Source organism: Chlorocebus sabaeus, chromosome X (assembly GCF_047675955.1).
Source record: "Chlorocebus sabaeus isolate Y175 chromosome X, mChlSab1.0.hap1, whole genome shotgun sequence".
In the NCBI taxonomy this organism is placed as follows: domain Eukaryota; kingdom Metazoa; phylum Chordata; class Mammalia; order Primates; family Cercopithecidae; genus Chlorocebus; species Chlorocebus sabaeus.
Window position 1 is genome coordinate 98,679,191 of NC_132933.1, and position 19,883 is coordinate 98,699,073.

At 43.0% G+C, this 19,883-nt stretch overlaps 1 protein-coding gene and 1 non-coding gene across 5 annotated transcripts in view; one reads left to right on the plus strand and one right to left on the minus strand.

Annotated features, from left to right (window-relative positions):
• The first annotated feature begins 877 nt into the window (after positions 1-877).
• The window catches only part of WNK3 (WNK lysine deficient protein kinase 3), a 169,147-nt gene continuing 150,141 nt past the window's right edge, over positions 878-19,883 (plus strand). Inside the window, exon 1 of one of the 4 annotated variants that reach the window (XM_073013655.1) lies at positions 878-1,282. The gene's annotated coding sequence lies outside the window, so the exon portion shown is untranslated. Of the gene's footprint in view, positions 1,283-7,425; positions 7,490-19,883 lie in introns of those variants that run through there. The other 3 variants (XM_037994937.2, XM_073013653.1, XM_073013654.1) reach the window with 3 other exon arrangements.
• On the minus strand, positions 13,925-14,031 carry LOC119622609 (U6 spliceosomal RNA). The gene has a single exon (XR_005239220.1). It is a non-coding gene; the product is annotated as a U6 spliceosomal RNA (small nuclear RNA).

Below are 19,883 nucleotides of genomic sequence, written 5' to 3' on the forward strand. Positions count from 1 at the left end.
ATGGCACCGAGGGGCCGGGGAGGTTCACCGAACCCTTAAAAGCATTGCTCCCTCCCCCACCTGCCACCATCAGGGCCGAGGGCCATTGTTCCGGGCAAAATGGCGTCGGTAATCCCCCTCCCGGTCAGAGGCCTGAGTAAAACTGAGGGTGGGAGTCTGACCATAGGTGGGAAGAAAAACTACAATTCCCAGGGTACATCGCACCGGCCTGCGAGGCGCAGGGCACGTGCCCAGGCCTAGCGGTTACATGCCGTCAAAAATCAGTTTCATAGCTTCCCTTTCTCATCCCTGCTTTGGTCGTTTCCCAGCCCCCGCGCGCGCGCACTGCGGTCCTGGGGGTCGGGGGGGACATGCCGTGGCTGTTGCCCCCGCAACGTAACTGGGAGGCCAGTATTTGTAAATCTGTGCTTCGACTTCTAATCCCAAAGCCGGCAGGTATGGGTCTCGCGAGAAAGCCCGGGAGTTGGAAAAAGGGAGTTAGGGGTGGCGGGCGAAAAGGTGCCGGCGGGTATCACCTCCTAACAGCGGTGCTACCGCATTCAGAGGCTCGCGAAGACCCAAGGGTGGGCAGTGGGGGGCTAGGAAGTAGTGTGTGCTTGGACTTTTCTTCTTCTTCTCTGAGGGGAGAGGGTAGAGCAGCTGAGAGAGCGAGAGGGCTTCGGAACACACAGGAGGTGTCGCGCGTGCTTCCTCTAAGAGGTTTTCTCTTTGCAAGGGGGAGAAGCCTTTCTCCTCGACGCGCATCCCTGTCTCCCGCGGCGCCGAGGGGGCGGGAGGCGTGCGCGCACTCTCGTTGGCTGGCCACTCGGCACCTCGCCGCGATAGAGGCGGTTCCGAGTTGGGGCTGCTCCGTTGGCTTTCTCCGCCCCTCCCCCTCTGCTGTTCTCCCCTCCCTTCCCCGCCCCCCTCCGCCCCTCTCTCCTACCCGTCCGAATTCCCTGGCTGGAGTACGCGTGCGTCTGCTCAGCTCCGGGCCGAGCGCGAGCTTGGGCTCGTACCCTGCTCCCCTCTCTCCGCCCGCTCTTTACCTACCGGCCGTAGCTGGCCCGGTGGGCTCGCGGGGAGACGCTCGCGCGCGCAAGCGCACACGACGCGGAGCGGAGCTCGAGACATCGAGGAGAGGAGTAAGAAGCATCGGAGGAGGCGATCGAGGAGGAGGCGGTGTGTGTGTATGTTTCTGTTCTACGGTGTGGCTCGTCGTGGGGCGAGAGGAGCCTCGAGAGAGGGCGAGGGAGAAGCGAAAAGAGTCAGAGAGTCCTCCTCTGCGAGAGCCTCTAATCTGGTGAGGGTCCCGGGCCGGCCGGGGCGCTAGGAGAGAGGGAGGAGGCCGGGGGGCGTGTCTGGGATCGGGCTGAGAGATGAATGGGCCAGGGATGAATGGAGGGAGGCAGCGGCGGCCAAGAGTCTGTTAGGAGTAAGCGCCCTAGCGGGGGGCGGCTTGACCGAGGCAGGGTGAGTGCGTTCACCAGGCGGTACCGGACGAGGCCGGGCTCGGGGCTAAGGGGCTGTCGAAACCGCTGAATAGGCGGAGAGGAAAATGAAAAGGGGGAAAGTGGGGAAGGGCAGGTTTGAGGCTGAGGTGCGGTTTTTGTTTTGTTTTGTTTTTTGTTTTTGATTTTTTTTTTTTTTTTTTTTGGTTGTTGTTGAGGGGTGACAACTTTGGGAGCTGATGGAAGACCAGGGGACGGGGAAGGTGAGGAGGATACAGGAGGGGGACCAGGAGACGGTTGACAAAGGACTGAGTGATCACTTAAGTGAGATTGAAGCTACTGAAAGGGAAGATCGCTTCGGGTGTGGGAAGTTCAGTTGTATTGATGGGAATAGGATGAAGGAAAGAGTAGATTTAATTAAGAGGTTCAGCTAATGTGTGAGGGACTGGATGGGGTGAGGAATATTGCTGGCTTGTTGTGTAAATGTGTTAGGTTCAAGGAGGTTGAGGTGTTATTTGGGAAGGGGTGGTGTGTGTTGTGTGACTGACAGGTTGGGGATGGGGAGGAGATGGTATGATAGGTGAGGATGAAAGTGGTGAGGTGGCTTCACTGTACTGAAAGAGGTTTTGTTTGACTAGTTAAGAGTGGTGAAACATTTATATAATGAGGTGTGGGTGGAAATCCTGCACGTGTGTATCTCCGTATCTTGGGAGTTGAGAGACTTTGTTAAAATGAGACTGAACCCTCAAAACAGATGCGAGTAGTATGGCTATTTTTTCTTAAGAGTTACTGTTGATTGAGACAATTATATGAATAAAACAGCCTTTGAGTTGTGAAAATCTTCTGCATAGTAGTGATTGTATCCCATTTTTGGAGATATCGTTATCTGTTTTTCATCTATAGTAAGTTGTAATACCAAGAGAACTTTTGAAGAGGTCTTAGTATGTGACAGAGCAGCAGGTGTCTTTTAGAGTTTCTATCCTTTGGATTGATGTGTTTAAAAATTGTTTAAACTGGACAGCTCAAGGGAAAGATACCTTGCATTAAAGGATAGCAAAAATGCACTAAAGCTTAGCCGGGCGTGGTGGAGCATGCCTGTAATCCCAGCTACTTGGGAGGCTGAGGCAGAAGAATCTGTTGAACCCGGGAGGCAGAGGTTGCAGCTAGCCAAGATTGTGCCACTGCACTCTAGCCTGGGCGACAGAGCGAGACTCTGTCTTAAAAAATCCACTAAAGCTGACTTTGAACTAAAATAATTGTACATGATTTTTTTTGGTCATTCCGAATTTATCTTGTTTGAAAATTGGCATTCGCTTTTTGGTGTGAGTTTAAATTACAACAGATTACGTGAACATTTTGTTCTCTGAATACTTATCTTCTGATAAGGATGTCTTGTCCTGGTCTCATTCTGTTCTGGGTCAAGATTAATGGTTATGGATTTTAACGTTTTGTGATTATTTTTTATAAATTTTACTGATATATATTTAGTTTTCTTGGAAATGTTGCAAACTTGAGAACATTCCCATGCTGTTTTTCTTTTATTCTGCTTTGATATTGGAAAGAGTGTAATCCTTGTTTAGGCTACCCACAGTTCGAATACAGAAGGTCATATTCTGTTCATAGTCTCTCAGATTGAGATGAATGCTTAATGTATTAAATAGTACAGTAGAAGTATAAAGGCACTATAAGAGCCTGGAAATGTTGCACTAACTCAACCAGGCAAGGCGGTCTCCCAGTTTTTTGAACTAGATGTTTCTAGAGTGAAGGGCATTCACATTTTGGGTCTTGAAAGTGTAAGCATGGTATATTTGGAGAATGGAATGAGATAAGGCTGGAATCTTAGGTTGAGGCTAGGGTGAATTAGGAACTCTTGATTGTTTAAGAAGGGGAATAACAAACAGATTTATGGTGTTTCTGCCTTTGCTTCTGATGTCCCCCTCTACCTGGAATGCTTTCTCTCCCCCTTCTCTTGAATTTGAACTCATTCTTTTAAAACTTAACATCTGTCACCAGCTATTCCTGAAAGCCTTTCCTGGTTTCCCTTTCTTCCTTTTCAAAAACTCCACCAAGCTAGGTTAGGTTTCCCTCTTTAGAGTTCTGTCATACCTTGTACATAATTTTATTACGGCACTTCGGCTGGGAGGCAGGTAGGAAAGGCATTTTTCTCCTTCTATCTGAAAGAGAAATGAAGCCCAGAAAAACAAGACTTGCCCTAGTAACTGGTGGACCCCGGAATTCTGACTTCTAGACCATTGTTGATCTTCATATCACAGGTTTACGTTTGTTTATATAATTATAGTTTTAAGAGTTAGATTTCTGTAGTGTTGACTTAACTTTCTTCCATGGAGTTTCTGTTTTTACTGTATTGTTCATTGCTGAGCCAGTAAATGATAAAGCCAGTGGCTGCAAAGAACCAGAGTAGACAGAAGTAAAGAAAATAATGGTTATTATTATTATTTTTTAGAGAGAGTCTCGCTCTGTCACCCAGGCTGGAGTGCAGCAGCATGATCTTGGCTTACTGCAACCTCCGCCTCCCAGGTTCAAGCAATTCTCCTGCCTCAGCCTCCCTAGTAGCTGGGATTACAGGCACGTGCCACCATGCCTGGCTTATTTTTGTATTTTTAGTAGAGATGGGGTTTCCCCATGTTGGCCAGACTGGTCTCAAACTCCTGACCTCAAGTGATCCGCCCACTTCAGCCTCTCAAAGTGCTGGGATTACAGGCATGAGTCACCGCGCCCGGCCGCTATCAGATTTCTAGTCAGATAATTGAAATAAAAATAATTAACAGAGGGCTTAATTTTTTTATTTTTAAATAATACTTATTAGTATATTTAACTGATTTTTTAAAAAATAATTATTTTATTATTTTTTAAGTTCTGGGGTACATGTGCAGGATGTGCAGGTTTGTTACATAGATAAACGTGTGCCATGGTGGTTTGCTGCACCTATCAACCCATCACCCAGGTATTAAGCCCAGCATGAGTTGGCTCTTTTCCCTAGTACTCTCTCTCCTTCCGCCTCCCTGACAGGCCACAGTTAACTGTTGTTCCTGGAGGGCTTAAATTTTTGTGCATGTTTTTGTGGGGAGGGAATTGTGTATAAGAAAAAAAAAGACCCTCCTTTCTCAGTCTCTCAATATAAGTAGACGAGCTCTATTTACAGATATACTTGATTTTGTCTCTTGGCCAAAAGCCAGAATTCTTTCAAACGAGTGGGTCTTTTCCATCTTTGTTTGAGATCATAACATTTATGATGCCGTTAGGAGACATTTGATGACTAAAAAACATCTATAAGACATTCATTCAGAAATTTTAAAGCTTCAAAAGTAGAATTGATACAATTTTTAATTGTTTTGATAGAGCTTGTTATGAGATTTGGTTTGGCAAATGTTGAGATTGACTCACTGCAGAAATGAGCTTAAATGCCCTTTCAGGGATATATTTTTCTCATTAACTTTTTTTTTTTTTTTTTTTTTTTGAGACAGAGTTTTGCTCTGTCACCCAGGCTGGAGTGCAGTGGTGCGATCGCGGCTCACTGCAACCTCTGCCTCCCAGGTTCAAGCTATTCTCCTGCCTCAGCCTCCCAAGGAGCTGGGATTATAGGTGCATGCCACCATGCCTGGCTAATTTTTATATTTTTAGTATAGACGGGGTTTCATCATATTGGCCAGGCTGGTCTCGAACTCTTGACCTTGTGATCCACCTTCCTTGGCCTCCCAAAGTGCTGGGGTTACAAGCGTGAGCCCCTGTGCCCGGCCGAAAGAAATGAAGTACATTGTATTCTGTGTTTTAGCATGGTAACTTTTTTTTTTGAGACAGAGTCTCCGTCACCCAGGCTGGAGTGCAATGGTGCGATCTCGGCTCACTGCAACCTCTGCCTCCAGAGTTCAAAGGATTCTCCTGCCTCAGCCTCCTGAGTATTTGGGATTACAGGTGCCTGCCACTACGCCTGGCTAATTTTTGTATTTTTAGAAGAGACAGGGTTTCACAACGTTAGCCAGGCTGTTAGCATAGTAACTTTAAAAAATTGTGATAAAATTAATGTAACATAAGTTTACCATTTTAACCATTTTATTTTATTTTATTTTATTTTATTTATTTTGAGACAGAGTCTCTCTCTGTCACCCAGGCTGGAGTGCAGTGGCATGATCTTGGCTCACTGCAACCTCTGCCTCCTGTGTTCAAGTGATTCTCCTGCCTCAGCCTCCCAAATAGCTGGGATTACAGGTATGCACCACCACGCCTGGCTAATTTTTGTATTTTTAGTAGAGACAGGGTTTCTCCATGCTGGTCAGGCTGGTCTCCAACTCCTCACCTCAGGTGATCTGCCTGTCTTGACTTCCCAAAGAGCTGGGATTACAGGCATGAGCCACTGTGCCTGGCCCCATTTTAACCATTTTAAAGTGTACAGTTGTACAGTGGCATTAGGTAACTTCATGATGTTGTGCAGCTAACACCACCTCAAAAGGAAATTCTGTACCCAGTAAGCAGTCACTCCCCATTCTCCCTTCCTCCAAGTCCCAGGTTACCATTAATATTTGCCTATTCTGGATATTTCACGTAAATGGAATCATATAATATATGACCTTTTGTGTCTGGCTTTCACTCAGCATGTTTTTGAGATTCATCTGTGTTGTGGCATGTAGCATTACTTTATTCCCTTTTATGGCTGAGTATTATTCCTGTCTATGGATATACCATATTTTGTTTATCCATTTATCAGTTCATGGATATTTGGGATGTTTCTACCTTTTGGCTTTTATGAATAGTACTGCTATGAATATCTGCATACAAGTTTTTGTTTGAATACCTGTTTTCATTTATTTTGGGTATACCTAGGAGCACAACTGCTAGGTCATATGTAATCCTATGTTATGTTTTGTTTTGAGACAGGGCTCTGTTGCCCAGGCTGGAGTACAGTGGCATGATCATGGCTTAGTGCAGTTTCAACCACCCAGGCTGAGGCAGTCCTCCCACCTCAGCCTCCTGAGTAGCTGGGACTATAGGTGTGTGCCATCACGCCCCACACCAGGCTAATTTTTTACTTTTGGTAGAGACAAGGTCTCCCTACGTTGCCCAGGCTGGTAATAAACTGAACTCAAGTGATCCTCTTGCCTTAGCCTCTCAAAATACTGGGGTTACAGGCATGAACCACTGTCCCCGGCCCTATGTTTAACTTGTTGAGAAACCACCAAACTGTTTTCCATAACAGTTGCACCAATTGTCATTGCCATCAGCCATGTATGAGGGTTCCATTTCTCCACATCCTCACCAACACTTACTTGTTGCTTTCTGTTTTTTACTTGTTTTTTAAAAGAATATTTTTATTTATTTTTCTTTCTAAATAGCCATCATAATGGGTATGAACTGGTATCTCATTGTGGTTTTGAATTGTATTTCCCTAATGATATTGGGCAGCTTCTCATGGCTTGTTGACTATTTGTATTTCTTCTTTGGAGAGATGTCTATTTAAGTTCTTTGCCCATTAAAAAATGTGGTTGGTTGTCTTTTTATTGTTGAGTTGTAAGAATTTTTAAAAACATATATAGTCTAGATACTAGACCCTAATCAGATATGTGATTTGCAAACAGTTTCTTCCATTTTGTGAGTTGTCTTTCTGCTTTATTTTATTGTTTTGTTTTGTTTTGTTTTGTTTTTGAGACGCAGTCTCACTCTGTCACCCAGGCTGGAGTGCAGTGGTGAGATCTCAGCTCATTGCAACATCTGCCTCCCAGGTTCAGGCAATTCTTGTGCCTCAGCCTCCCGAGTTGCTGGGACTACAGGTGCATGCCACCATGCCCAGCTAGTTTTTGTATTTTTGGTAGAGGTGGGGTTTTGCCATGTTAGCCAGGCTGGTCTCGAACTCCTGACCTCAGATGATCCACCCGCCTTGGCCTCCCAAAGTCCTAGAATTACAGGTGTGAGCCATCGCATCCAGCTAGTATTTTATTTTATTGTAAAAATAGAGATGAGATTTTGCTATGTTGCCCAAACAGGTCTCAAACTCCTGAGCTCAAGCGATCCTCCTGCCTCAGCCTCCCAAAGTGTTGGGATTACAGGTATGAGCCACCGCGCCTGGCCTTTTTAACTGATTCTTTTGTACAGATTGTTAATGGGCAACTCTTCTTTAAAGAATTAAAGTAATACAGCATTAGATTAAAACACCTTTTAACCAAACTTCCTGCCCTCCCGTAGATAACCATTGGTTAAAAGTTGGTTCCATGGTTGCCAAAATAAGGATGAAAGAAAAAAAAAAAGAGTTGGTTGTGGAATATAGTCCTTTTTTCTCTGTATTTACATGCATATATGTTTGTACATATACAAATAACAAGTATGTGGTATATATTTTATGATTTTTCTCCCAAAGATTGTCACTTAGGGCTCTTTTCGTATCAGTGTTTATATATATGTTCACGTCATTATTTTTTATTAATACATAGTATTTCTTCCTATGTGCTTCTCTAGCTTTGACTAGTAGGATCAGTTTAGAGTATGTCTTTCTGGTCTTTTTTATATGCATTCACCCATATGTGAGTACCTTTAGAAATACAGTTTTGTGATTTTTTTTTTTTAACACAAATAGTATGTAGATGTAATATACGTGTTGTACTCCAACTTACTTTTCTCACCTTATAGTATACATATGTAGGAGATTTTTATATATCAGTGTATATATATCCATCTTGAATTTTTTAAACAGATGCTTATTATTTCACAGTATGGATGTACCATGTTTATTTCACCATTCTCCTATAGATGGATATTTAAGTTCTTTTCAGGTTGATTTTGTTTGTTTGTTTGTTTTGCTATTTAAAACAATGTTTCAGTTTTAAAAAGCCCTGTACCTACATATTTGTTCACATGCAGGAATATTTCTCAAGCGATACTACTAAGGATTGGAATTGCTGGGTGACAGTTATGCACTAGGTACTCGGAATTTGCCCTATGAAAAGGCTATTCCAGTTTAGCTGCCAACAGTGCATGGAGTACCAAATTTCTTATACAATTCTCAAATTTAACAGATATTTATTTTTTGCATCCTGATAGATGAAAAATGATACTGAATCATTTGAGTTTGTACCCCGTGTTTACTAATGAGTTTGAGCAATCCCCTTACCGTACATGTATTGGCCACTTGTACTTCCTTTTTTTTTTTTTTTTTTTTTTTTGAGACAGAGTCTCACTCTGTCACCCAGGCCAGAGTGCAGTGGCACAATCTCAGCTCATTGCAAGCTCCGCCTCCTGGGTTCACGCAATTCTCCTGCCTCAGCCTACCCAGTAGCTGGGACTACAGGCGACCAGCACCACGCCCGTCTAATTTTTGTATTTTTAGTAGAGATGGGGTTTCACCATGTTGGCCAGGCTGGCCTTGAACTCCTGACCTCAGGTGATCCACCCGTCTGGGCCTCCCAGCGCGCTGGGATTACAGGCATGAGCCACTGCGCCTGGTCGATAGTCGTTTTTTAAAATTACATTTTGTAATGATTACTGAGATATATGGCAGATTTCTGTATGTTGATTTTGTCTTTGGCCTGTTTTCTGAGCTCTTGTTAGTTCCTTGTTATAGTTTTTTAGTTGATTTTCTTGGATTTTCTAGATAGATAAACATGTAGTCTGTAAGTTTAGAGTTTTGTCTCCTACTTTCTAACATTTGTAGGTCTTGTTTTATTTCCTCAGTTGGTAGTAGGAAATCTTGGCTTATTCCTGACTTTAACGATTATTTATGTGAAAGATGCTTGCCCTCGTGTGTAGGATAAATGCTAATTGAAACCACACTGAGATTCCTTGCTTAAACTTATCAGAGTGTTAAAAATCAAGATGTTTGATAACACTCTTTGTTGTCAAGACTGTGGGATAAGAGACACTCACACGTTGGAGGTAGGAGTTTAAATTGGTACATTGCCCATGGAAGGCAATTTGGCAGCATTATATAAAGATACACATGTATTACATACGTTATTCTGGATATATTAGTATACTTAAATAAATAAAAGTTTAAAAAATAAATATGCAAATTTTCTTTGATCTTGACAGGGCACAGTGGCTCACACCTGTAATCCCAGCACTTTGGGAGGCTGAGGTGGGCAGATCACCTGAGCCCAGGAGTTCGAGACCAGCCTGGCCAACATGGTGAAACCTTGTCTGTACTGAAAATACAAAAATTAGCCGGGCATGGTGGCATGCGCCTGTAATCCCAGCTACTCTGGAGGCCGAGGCAGGAGAATTGCTTGAACCCGGAAGGTGGAGGTTGCAGTAAGCTGAGATCGCACCACTGCACTCCAGCCTGGGCGACAGAGCGAGACTGTCTTAAAAAAAAAATATTTCCTTTGATCTAGCAATTCTAGCTCAGGGATACACACATATACACACATACACACACACATATGTACAATGAAATCTACAATGTTATTTATAATAGCAAATAATTGAATACTACAAAATAAGAATGAGAAACTTATATGTACTGAAAAGGAAAAACATGTATCTTAAGTTACTATGACTATAAAAAGAGCTTGGTGTGTACTGTGTTACTTTTTGTGTAGATAGGGAAGAAGAGAACATATATTTGTTAATTTGCCTGAAGAGATTCTGGAGGAATACACAAGAATCTGTTGGGTGGTTACCTGTTGGTGGGGCGAATGGAATTGAATGGAAGGGAGATAGAGTTGGGAATAAGCCTGCCCTTTATAAACTTCTTTATTTGATATTTGAGCCATATGATTGTATTATATGTATGTATATGTGTGTGTGTATATATAAATATATTACATATATTGTATTTTATATATGTATATATATGTCTTTTATTTTTTTGAGACGAGGTCTCGGTCACCCAGACTGGAGTGTAGTGGCACAATCACTACTAACTGCAGCCTCAACCTCCCAGGCTTAAGCAAACCTCCTACTTCAGCCTCCCAAGTAGCTGGGACTACAGACACATACTACATGCCTGGCTTTTTTTTTTTTTTTTTTTTTTTTTTTTGTGATGGAGTCTCGCTCTATTGCCCAGGCTGGAGTGCAGTGGCGCGATCTTGGCTTACTGTAACCTCTGCCTCCACGGTTCAAGCAGTTCTCATGCCTCAGCCTCCTCAGTAGCTGGGATTACAGGCACGTGCCACCATGCCTAGCTAATTTTTGTATTTTTAGTAGAGACGAGGTTTTGCCATGTTGGTCAGGCTGGTGTCGAACACTTGACCTCAGGTGATCCACTTACCTTGGCCTCCCAAAGTGCTGGGATTACAGGCGTGAGCCACTGTGCCCAGCCACAGTTGTCTTTATATATATTCCTAGAGCTTAGATGTGTATTTATCATTTTATGAAGGAAAAATGGCTACATGTAGGTAATTATATATAACTGTGAACTTAGTAAGAGATTCCAGGTTTGAAGCCTGATTTTTGTAAACTTTCTCACTGGGCCATGTTTCTACATTGCTGAATGTAGAAGAGATACTATCCTGGTCACTGGAGCATATCCCTTTGGCAATGCCAACATGGTTCATTACTGAAAAACTTTAGAAAATACATGGTTTTCTGCCTTCCTAAGTAGAGTCTCCTGAAAATCATTTAATGTTTTCTGGAGTATTGTTGAATAGTACTTTAATATAGTGCTGTCCCTAGGGGTTATTGAGACGTAGAAAATAAAAGCTTGCATTTATTGATTATTATGTTGTGCCTGGCACTGTGCTAAATATTTTATATGTGTATTTTCATATTGGTCCTGTGAGATTTCACAAATGCAATCAAGAATTATTGAGGTTAAATAATTTGCCCGAAATCTCTTCCAAAGGTTGAAAGGCAGAACCAATATTTGATTCCAGATTTCTCCCACTCCAGAGCATGTGTTCCTTTTTTTTTTTTTTTTCTGAGACAGAGTCTCACTCTGTGATCCAGGCTGGAGTACAGTGGTGTGATCACAGCTCACTGCAGCCTCAACCTCCCTGGGCTCAGATGATCATCCCTACCTCAGCCTCTCAAGTAGCGAGGACTACAGGCGCACAATACCACAACCAGCTAATTTTTTATTTTTTGTAGAGGCAGGGTTTTGCCATGTTGTCCAGGCTGGTTTTGAACTCCTGAGCTCAAGCAATCTGCCAGCCTCAGTCTCCCCAGGTGTTGGGGTTATTACAGGCGTGAGCCACCACTCCCAGCCACGCTTGTGTTCTTTTTTTTTTTTTTTTTTTTGTGGATCAGCTAATTTTGAATTTCAAAATAATAAGTTCACAAAAACTATTATTAATGAAAATATTCAATACCCAAGGTGATTTACAAAGTTTAGCTGAGATACTATCTTGTTCCCAGAACATTTATAAACACAACGTACATATATATACGCACACATATATGTATATATCTATCACTGAGTTAAATTTATATATTGAAAATAGGAATATAAGATATAAAAATAAAAAACAAAGGTTTAACTGAAAGTTTTTGTAATTATATACTTATATTGGGATTGCAAGATGAATACAATGCTATTTATTTTTTTCTTTTCTTTCTGAATTTATAGGGCTTGGAAGTATTTTGCACAGAAGACGATCTGTGTTCCGACATCTACCTAAAGTTCTTTGAACCTCAAGAAAGAGATGATCTCTATTTTTATATTGCCACGTATCTGGGTTTGGTGCTCACCCCTCATTGTTTTCTTTTCTTTTCTTTTCTTTTTTCTTTTTTTTTTTTTTATGCTGAGTCTCACTCTGTCGCCCAGGCTGGAGTGTAGTGGCGTGATCTCGGCTCATTGCAACCTCTGCCACCTGGGCTCAAGCAATTCTTGTGCCTCAGCCTCCCAAGTAGCTGGGACTACAGGCGTGTGCCACCATGCCTGGCTAATTTTTTTTTTTTTTTGTATTTTTAGTAGAGATGGGGTTTCTGTTCATATGAAGGTAGTTCAACTCCTAAGGATCTGGGATAGGAAATAAGAGAAGAAAAATGCTGTTTCTAGACTCGCCTCTTTGTGGTTCTAATTTCTTCTCATCAGTACCTATAATTGCCAAAATAATATTTTTAAAAGTCCGGGAAATATAAATTCACTTTGGTAATAGCTCATTCCGAGTGTGTTTTAATAACTCTAGATAAATATATTTAAATACTCTTATATTTTAACATCCTCCAAATTGAATGGATTTTGAAGAATCCCCTCAAATATATTTATTTATATATATTTTTATATTTATATATTGTTTATATATTTATATATATATATATTTTTTTTTTTTTTGAGACGGAGCCTCGCTTTATTCCCCAGGCTGGAGTGCAGTGGCGCCATCTCGGCTCACTGCAAGCTCTGCCTCCCGGGTTCACGCCATTCTCCTGCCTCAGCCTCCGGAGTAGCTGGGACTACAGGCGCCCGCCACCACGCCCGGCTAATTTTTTGTATTTTTAGTAGAGTCGGGATTTCACTGTGTTAGCCAGGATGGTCTCGACCTCCTGACCTCGTGATCCGCCCGCCTTGGCCTCCCAAAGTGCTGGGATTACAGGCATGAGCCACCGCACCCGGCCTCAAATATTTTTATGTTCAGTCAGGTCTTATATTAGTTTATGAGAACCAAGACTCAGTTTTTTACTGTGAGGCAGTGAGGTATTCATATGTTTGTGATCATTGATTGTGGTCAGAACCACAAAGCTGAAAGACTGCAAAAGGAACATGTGAATCTTCTATGGTCAATATACTGACTTTGGAGTGGAATTTACCTTTTTTTTTTTCTTTTGAGATGGAGTCTCGATCTGTGGCCCAGGCTGGAGTACAGTGGCGTGATCTGGGCTCACTGCAAGCTCTGCCTCCCGGGTTCACGCCATTCTCCTGCTTCAGCCTCCAGAGTAGCTGGGACTACAGGCGCCCGCCACCACGCCCGGCTAATTTTTTGTATTTTTAGTAGAGACGGGGTTTCATCGTGTTAGCCAGGATGGTCTTGACCTCTTGACCTCGTGATCCGCCTGCCTCGGTCTCCCAAAGTGCTGGGAATACAGGTGTGAGCCACCACGCCCGCCCAGAATTCAGTTTTAATTAATGTTATTTCCTCAGTTTTTCATGGAAAATGTGGATTTTCCCACCTTTGCCAGAGAAAATACTTATATTTTTATGTTGAAGCCCAAAGTCGTTTCTATTAAGTTGCAAGGCTAAATTAAATTAGTCTAATTTACAAAGTTGCTGGATAACTGGAATGGAATTATCTTTAAAAATGGATTTTGGGGACAGGCATGGTGGCCCATGACTGTCATCCCAGCACTTTGGGAGGCCAAGGAGGGAGAATCTCTTGAGCCCAGGAGTTTGAGACCAGCCGGGGCAACATGGCTTGACCTCATGTCTGCAAAAAACGTTTAAAATTAGCTGAGTCTGGTGGCATGTGCCTGTAGTCCCAGCTACTTGAAAGGCTGAAGTCGGAGGATCGCTTGAGCCTGGGAGGTCAAGGCTGCAGTGAACTGTGATCACACCACTGCAATTAAGCCTGGGCGACAGAATCTTAAAAAAAAAGAAAAAATGGATATTGGGATTTAAAAATATGAAATGCTTCACAAATTTGCATGTCATCCTTGTGCAGGGGCCGTGCTAATCTTCTCTGTATCGTTCCAATTTTAGTATATGTGCTGCCAAAGCGAGCACGAGCCTGAGTTTTGTTTTGTTTTGTTTTGTTTTTGAGATGGAGTCTTGCTTGTTGCCCAGGCTGGAGTGCAGTGGTGTGATCTTGGCTCTCTGCAACCTCCACCTCCTGGGTTCAAGCAATTATCTGCCTCAGCCTCCCGAGTAGTTGGGATTACAGGCTCCTGCCACCATGCCCGGCTAATTTTTGTATTTTTAGTAAAGACAGAGTTTCATCATCTTGGCCAGGCTGGTCTTGAACTCCTGACCTTGTGATCCAAGTGCTCGGCCTCCCAAAGTGCTGGAATTACAGACATGAGCCACCACGCCCAGCTGAGCTATGTTCTTAAACTGTTTTATGGTCAAGATCCACGATGGCCCCACATATACTATAGTCAAAAAGCTATTGAGGCCTGGCATGGTGGCTCATGCCTATAATCCCAGCACTTTGGGAGGCTGATGAGGGCAGATTGCTTGAGCCCAGGAGTTTGAGACTAGCCTGTGCAACGTGGCAAAACCTTGTCTCTACAAAAAAATACAAAAAGTTAGGTAGATGTGGTGGTTCACACCTGTAGTCCCAGCTACTCGGGAGGCTGAGGTGGGAGGATTACTTGATCCCAGGGAGGTCAAGGCTGCAGGGAGCCATGATTGCACCGCTGCACTGCATCCTGGGTAACAGAGTGAGGTCTTATCTTAAAAAAAAAAAAAAAAAAAAAAGGCCATTGAATCCATGATGGCCCCAGATACGTTATACTTAGTGAAGTTCTTGGCCTAGTTTTTCTTACTTGTTGTTTACCTTTAGGTCACCAGCTATTACATCTTATTGTTGTCAGGCCTTTACTTTCCTCCTGGGATTCTTAACCCAGGAGGCCAGGCTAAAGATGAGAGTGGACACAATGAGGGGTGGGAGGGTAGTATAGTTTTTAATAGGCATATTTGATAATGTGATGGTTTTGATTTTCATCAAAATGTTTTACTTTCAGAATTTTTTTTTTTTTTTTTTTTTTTTGAGACAGAGTTTCACTCTTGTCACCCAGGCTGGAGTGCAATGGCACGATCTTGGCTCACTGCAACCTCTGCCTCCCGGGTTCAAGTGCTTCTCCTGCCTCAGCCTCCCGAGTAGCTGGGATTACAGGTGCCTGCCACCATGCCCGGCTAATTTTTTGTATTTTTAGTAGAGACGGGGTTTCACCATGTTGGCTATGCTGGTCTGGAACTCCTGACCACAGGTGATCACCCACCTTGGCCTCCCAGAGTTCTGGGATTATAGGCATGTACCACCGCACCCAGCCATATTTAAAAAAAATTTTTTTGGAGGCAGAATCTCTCTCTGTCGCCCAGGCTGGAGTGCACTGTTGCAATCATGGCTCACTGTAGCCTCCTGGGATCAAGTGATCCTCCCACCTCTGCCTCCCTAGTAGCTGGAACTATAGGCGTAGACCACCATGCTCAGCTTATATTTTTAAATTTTTTTTTTTGTAGAGACAGGGTCTCCCTCTGCTGCCCAGGCTGGTCTCAAACTCTTGGGCTCAAGCTATCCTTCTGCCTCGGCCCCCCCTCCCCGCCCAAGTACTGGGAGTACAAGTGTTAGCCACTGGCCCCAGCCAGGACATCATATTTTATTGAGATACAATTTATATAACAGAATTTACAAATATAATATAAAAGTCAATGATTTTCAGTAAATTTATAGAGTTGTAAAATCTTGATTACAACTCAATTTTAGTTCGTTACCGTCATCCCTGAAAGATTGCTTGTGTTTATTTGCAGTCGATCCTGTTCCTGTGCCCCAGCCCCACCCACCAATCTATTTTCTGTTTCTGTAGCTTTGTATTTTCTGGACATTTCATATAAATGAAATCATATAGTATGCAGTCTTTTCCTCTGACGTCTTTCACTTAGCATAATGTCTTCATGGTTCATCCTTGTTGTAGCGTATATCAATACTCCATTCTTTTTTTTTTTTTTTTTAATTTTTTAGAGATGGGACCTCTCTATGTTACGCAGGCTAGCAGGCAGTGGCTATTCATGGGTGTCATCATAGCGCACTGCAGCCTTGAACTTCTGGGCTCAAGTGATCCTGCCACCTCAGCCTCCTGGGTAACTGAGATTATAGGTGTGTGCCACCACACCTGACACCATTCGTTTTTATTGCCCAGTAATATTCTTTTTTTTTTTTTTTTTCTTTTGAGATGGAGCTTCACTCTTTTGCCCAGGCTGGAGTGAAGTGGCTCCATCTTGGCTCACTGCAACCTCTGCCCCCTGGGTTCAAGCAATTCTCCTGCCTCAGCCTCCTGAGTAGCTGAGATTATAGGTACCCATTACCACGCCTGGCTAATTTTTGTATTTTTTGTAGAGATGGGGTTTTACCACGTTGGCCAGGCTGGTCTTGAACTCCTGACCTCAAATGATTTGCCTACCTCGGCTTCCCAAAGTGCTAGGATTACAGGCATAAGCCAATGTGCCCAGCCTGCCCAGTAATGCTCTATTACACTTAATACATTTTGTTTATCCATTCATCAGTTGATAGACATTTGGATTGCTTCCACCCTTTGGCTATTGTGAATAGTGCTTCTGTGAACCCTTGTACAACTTTTTGTGTGGACATATGTTTTCATTTCTCTTAGGTAGATGATATCATATGGTAACTCTGTTTAACTTACTGAAGAACTGCCAGACTGTGTTCCAAAGCAGCTGTACCATTTTACATTCCCACCAGCAATGTATGAGGGTTCTTTTTTTTTTTTTTGAGACGGATTCTTGCTCTGTCACCCAGGCTGGGGTGCAGTGGCCGGATCTCAGCTCACTGCAAGCTCCGCCTCCCAGGTTTACACCATTCTCCTGCCTCAGCCTCCCGAGTAGCGGGGACTACAGGCGCCTGCCACCTCGCCCGGCTAGTTTTTTGTATTTTTTAGTAGAGATGGGGTTTCACCGTGTTAGCCAGGATGGTCTCGATCTCCTGACCTCGTGATCCACCCATCTCGGCCTCCCAAAGTGCTGGGATTACAGGCTTGAGCCACCGCGCCCGGCCTGTATGAGGGTTCTGTTTTCTTCATATGCTTGCCAACACTTGTTACTGTCTTTTTTTATTGTAGGGTATGAAGTGGTATTTCACTGTGGTTTTAATTTGCATTTCCACAATAAGTAATGATGTGGAATAACATTTTATGTGTTTATTGGTCTTTTGGATTTCTTCTTTATAGAAATGTCTATTCAGATCTTTTGCCCATTTTAAGATTGGATTATTTGTCTTGTCATTATTGGATTCTTTTTTTTTTTTTTTTTTGACACAGGGTCCCACTCTGTCACCAAGGCTGGAGTGCTGTAGTGTGATCTCAGCTCACTGCAATCTCCCCCTCCCAGGCTCAAGTGATTCTCCTGCCTCAGCCTTCCTAGTAGCTGGGATTACAGGCATGCGCCGCTACTGCCCGGCTAATTTTTGTATTTTTAGTAGAGATGGGGTTTCACCATGTTGGCCAGGCTGGTCTTGAACTCCTGATCTCAAATGATCCACCCGCCTCGGCCTCCCAGAGTGCTGGGATTACAGGCGTGAGCCACTGTGCCCGGCCATTATTGAGTTCTTAATATAGTTTGATACCATCCCCTATCACATATATGATTTGCACATACTTTCTTCTGCCCTGTAGGTTGTCTTCACCACTTTCTTGAAGGTATCCTTTGAAGCACAAAAGTTTAAAATTTTGATGAGGTGAAGCTTCTCTGTTTTTTTGGTTTTTTGTTTTTTTTGAGACCGAGTCTTACTCTGTTGCCCAGGCTGGAGTGCAGAGGTGTGATCTTGGCTCACTGTAACCTCTGCTTCCCAGGTTCAAGTGATTCTCGTGCCTCAGCCTCCTGAGTAGCTGGGATTACGAGCACATGCCACCATGCCCGGCTAATTTTTGTATTTTTAGTAGTGATTGGGTTTCACCATGTTGGCCAGGCTGGCCTCAAACTCCTGACCTCAAGTGATCCACCTGCCTTGGCTTCCCAAAGTGCTGGGATTAGAGGCGTGAGCCACCGTGCCCAGCTGAGGCGCAGCTTCTTAATTTTCTCTTTTTTGCTTGTGGTTCTAGTGTTGTGGCTGGGAATTCATTGTCTGACCCGAGTCACTGAGATTTACTCTAATGTTTTCTTCTAAAAGTTTTATAGTTTTAGCTTTTGTATTTAGGACTATGATCCACTTTTAAATTTCTGTGTATGGTATGAGGTCGGGTTCTAGCTTCATTCTTTTGCATGTGGATTGCAGTTGTGCCAGCAAGTTTGGTTGAAATAACTCTTCTTTTCCCATTGAATGGTCTTGACCTCTATATTGAAAATCAATTGACTGTAAATGTTAGGGCTTCTAGACTCTCAGTTCCGTTGACCTATATGTCTATCCTTACCCTGTTGTTCATTTCTAATTTATTCATTTTTGGTAGGAGAGCGTGCTTTGTATGATTTCAATCTCTTTAAATTTGTTGAGATTTGTTTTATTGCATAGCATATGATTTTGTTTTTTCAGAGAATGTTCTATGTGTGCTTGAAAAGAATGTCTATTTTGCTATTGTTGGGTGAAGTGTTCTGTAGATGTCACTTAGGTCAAGTTGATTGATAGTATTGACCAAGTTTTCCATATACTTGTTGGTTTTCTGTCTAGTTACTCTCTCCATTATTGAGAGTGGGGTATTGAAATCTTTTGCTATTATTGAATTATCTATTTCTCCAATTTTGTCCATTTTTATTAAATGTATTTTGGGACTCTGTTGTTAGATGTGTATTTGGTATATTGTCTTGATGAATTAACTCTTTTATCCATGTAAAATGCCCCTCCTTGTCTCTAGTGACATATTTTTGTCTTAGGGTACTGGTTTTTAAGACTGAGGGAAGATTTCTTTCTTCATCCTTCTTACTTGCTTTTTTTTTTTTTTTTTTTTTTTGGAGACAGAGTCTTGCTCTGTCACCCAGGCTGGAGTGCAGTGGCATGGTCTTGGCTCACTGCCAGCCTCTGCCTCCCAGGTTCAAGCTATTCTCATGCCTCAGCCTCCGAGCAGCTGGGATTATAAGCACGTACCACCACACCTGGATAATTTTTGTATTTTTAATATAAATGGGGTTTCACCATGTTGGTCAGGCTGGTCTGGAACTCCTGACCTCAGGTGATCCACCCACCTTGACCTCCCAAAGTGCTGGGTTTACAAGTGTGAGCCACAGCACCCAGCTCTTACTTGCTTCTTATCCTATACTTTGGGAAGCCAGGTGTTAGAATTATTATACCAGAGCACCAGTACTTGCCACTCCTCTATTATATTAGGGGTCTGAATAAGGTTTTATGTTGTTTTTTATTTTAATTAATTAAATTTTTTGAGACAGGGTCTCACTCTGTCACCCAGGTTGGACCGTAGTGGCTCACTGCAGCCTCAACCTCCCAGGCTCAGGTGATCCTCCCACCTCAGCCTCCCCAGTAGCTAAGACTACAGGTGCATGCCACCATGCCTGGCTAAGTTTTTTTTTTCTTTTTTTTTTTTTTTTTTGAGATGGGTTCTTGCTCTGTCGCCCAGGCTGGAATGCGGTGACGTAATTTTGGCTCACTGCAACCTCTGCATTCTGGGTTCAAGCGATTCTTGAGCTTCAGCCTCCCAAGTAGTTGGGATTACAGGCATGAGCAATCACACCTGGCTAATTTTTGTATTTTTCAGTAGAGATGGGGTTTCGCCATGTTGGCCAGGCTAGTCTGGAACTCCTGACCTCAGGTAATTGGCCTGCCCTGGCCTCCCAAAATGCTGGGATTATAGGTGTGAGCCACCATGCCCAGCCCAGCCCATTGTTTTTAAATTAAAAAAAAATTTTCCCAACGTCATGGACCTGAAGGCAAAGTTTTGTTTTGTTTTGTTTTTGTT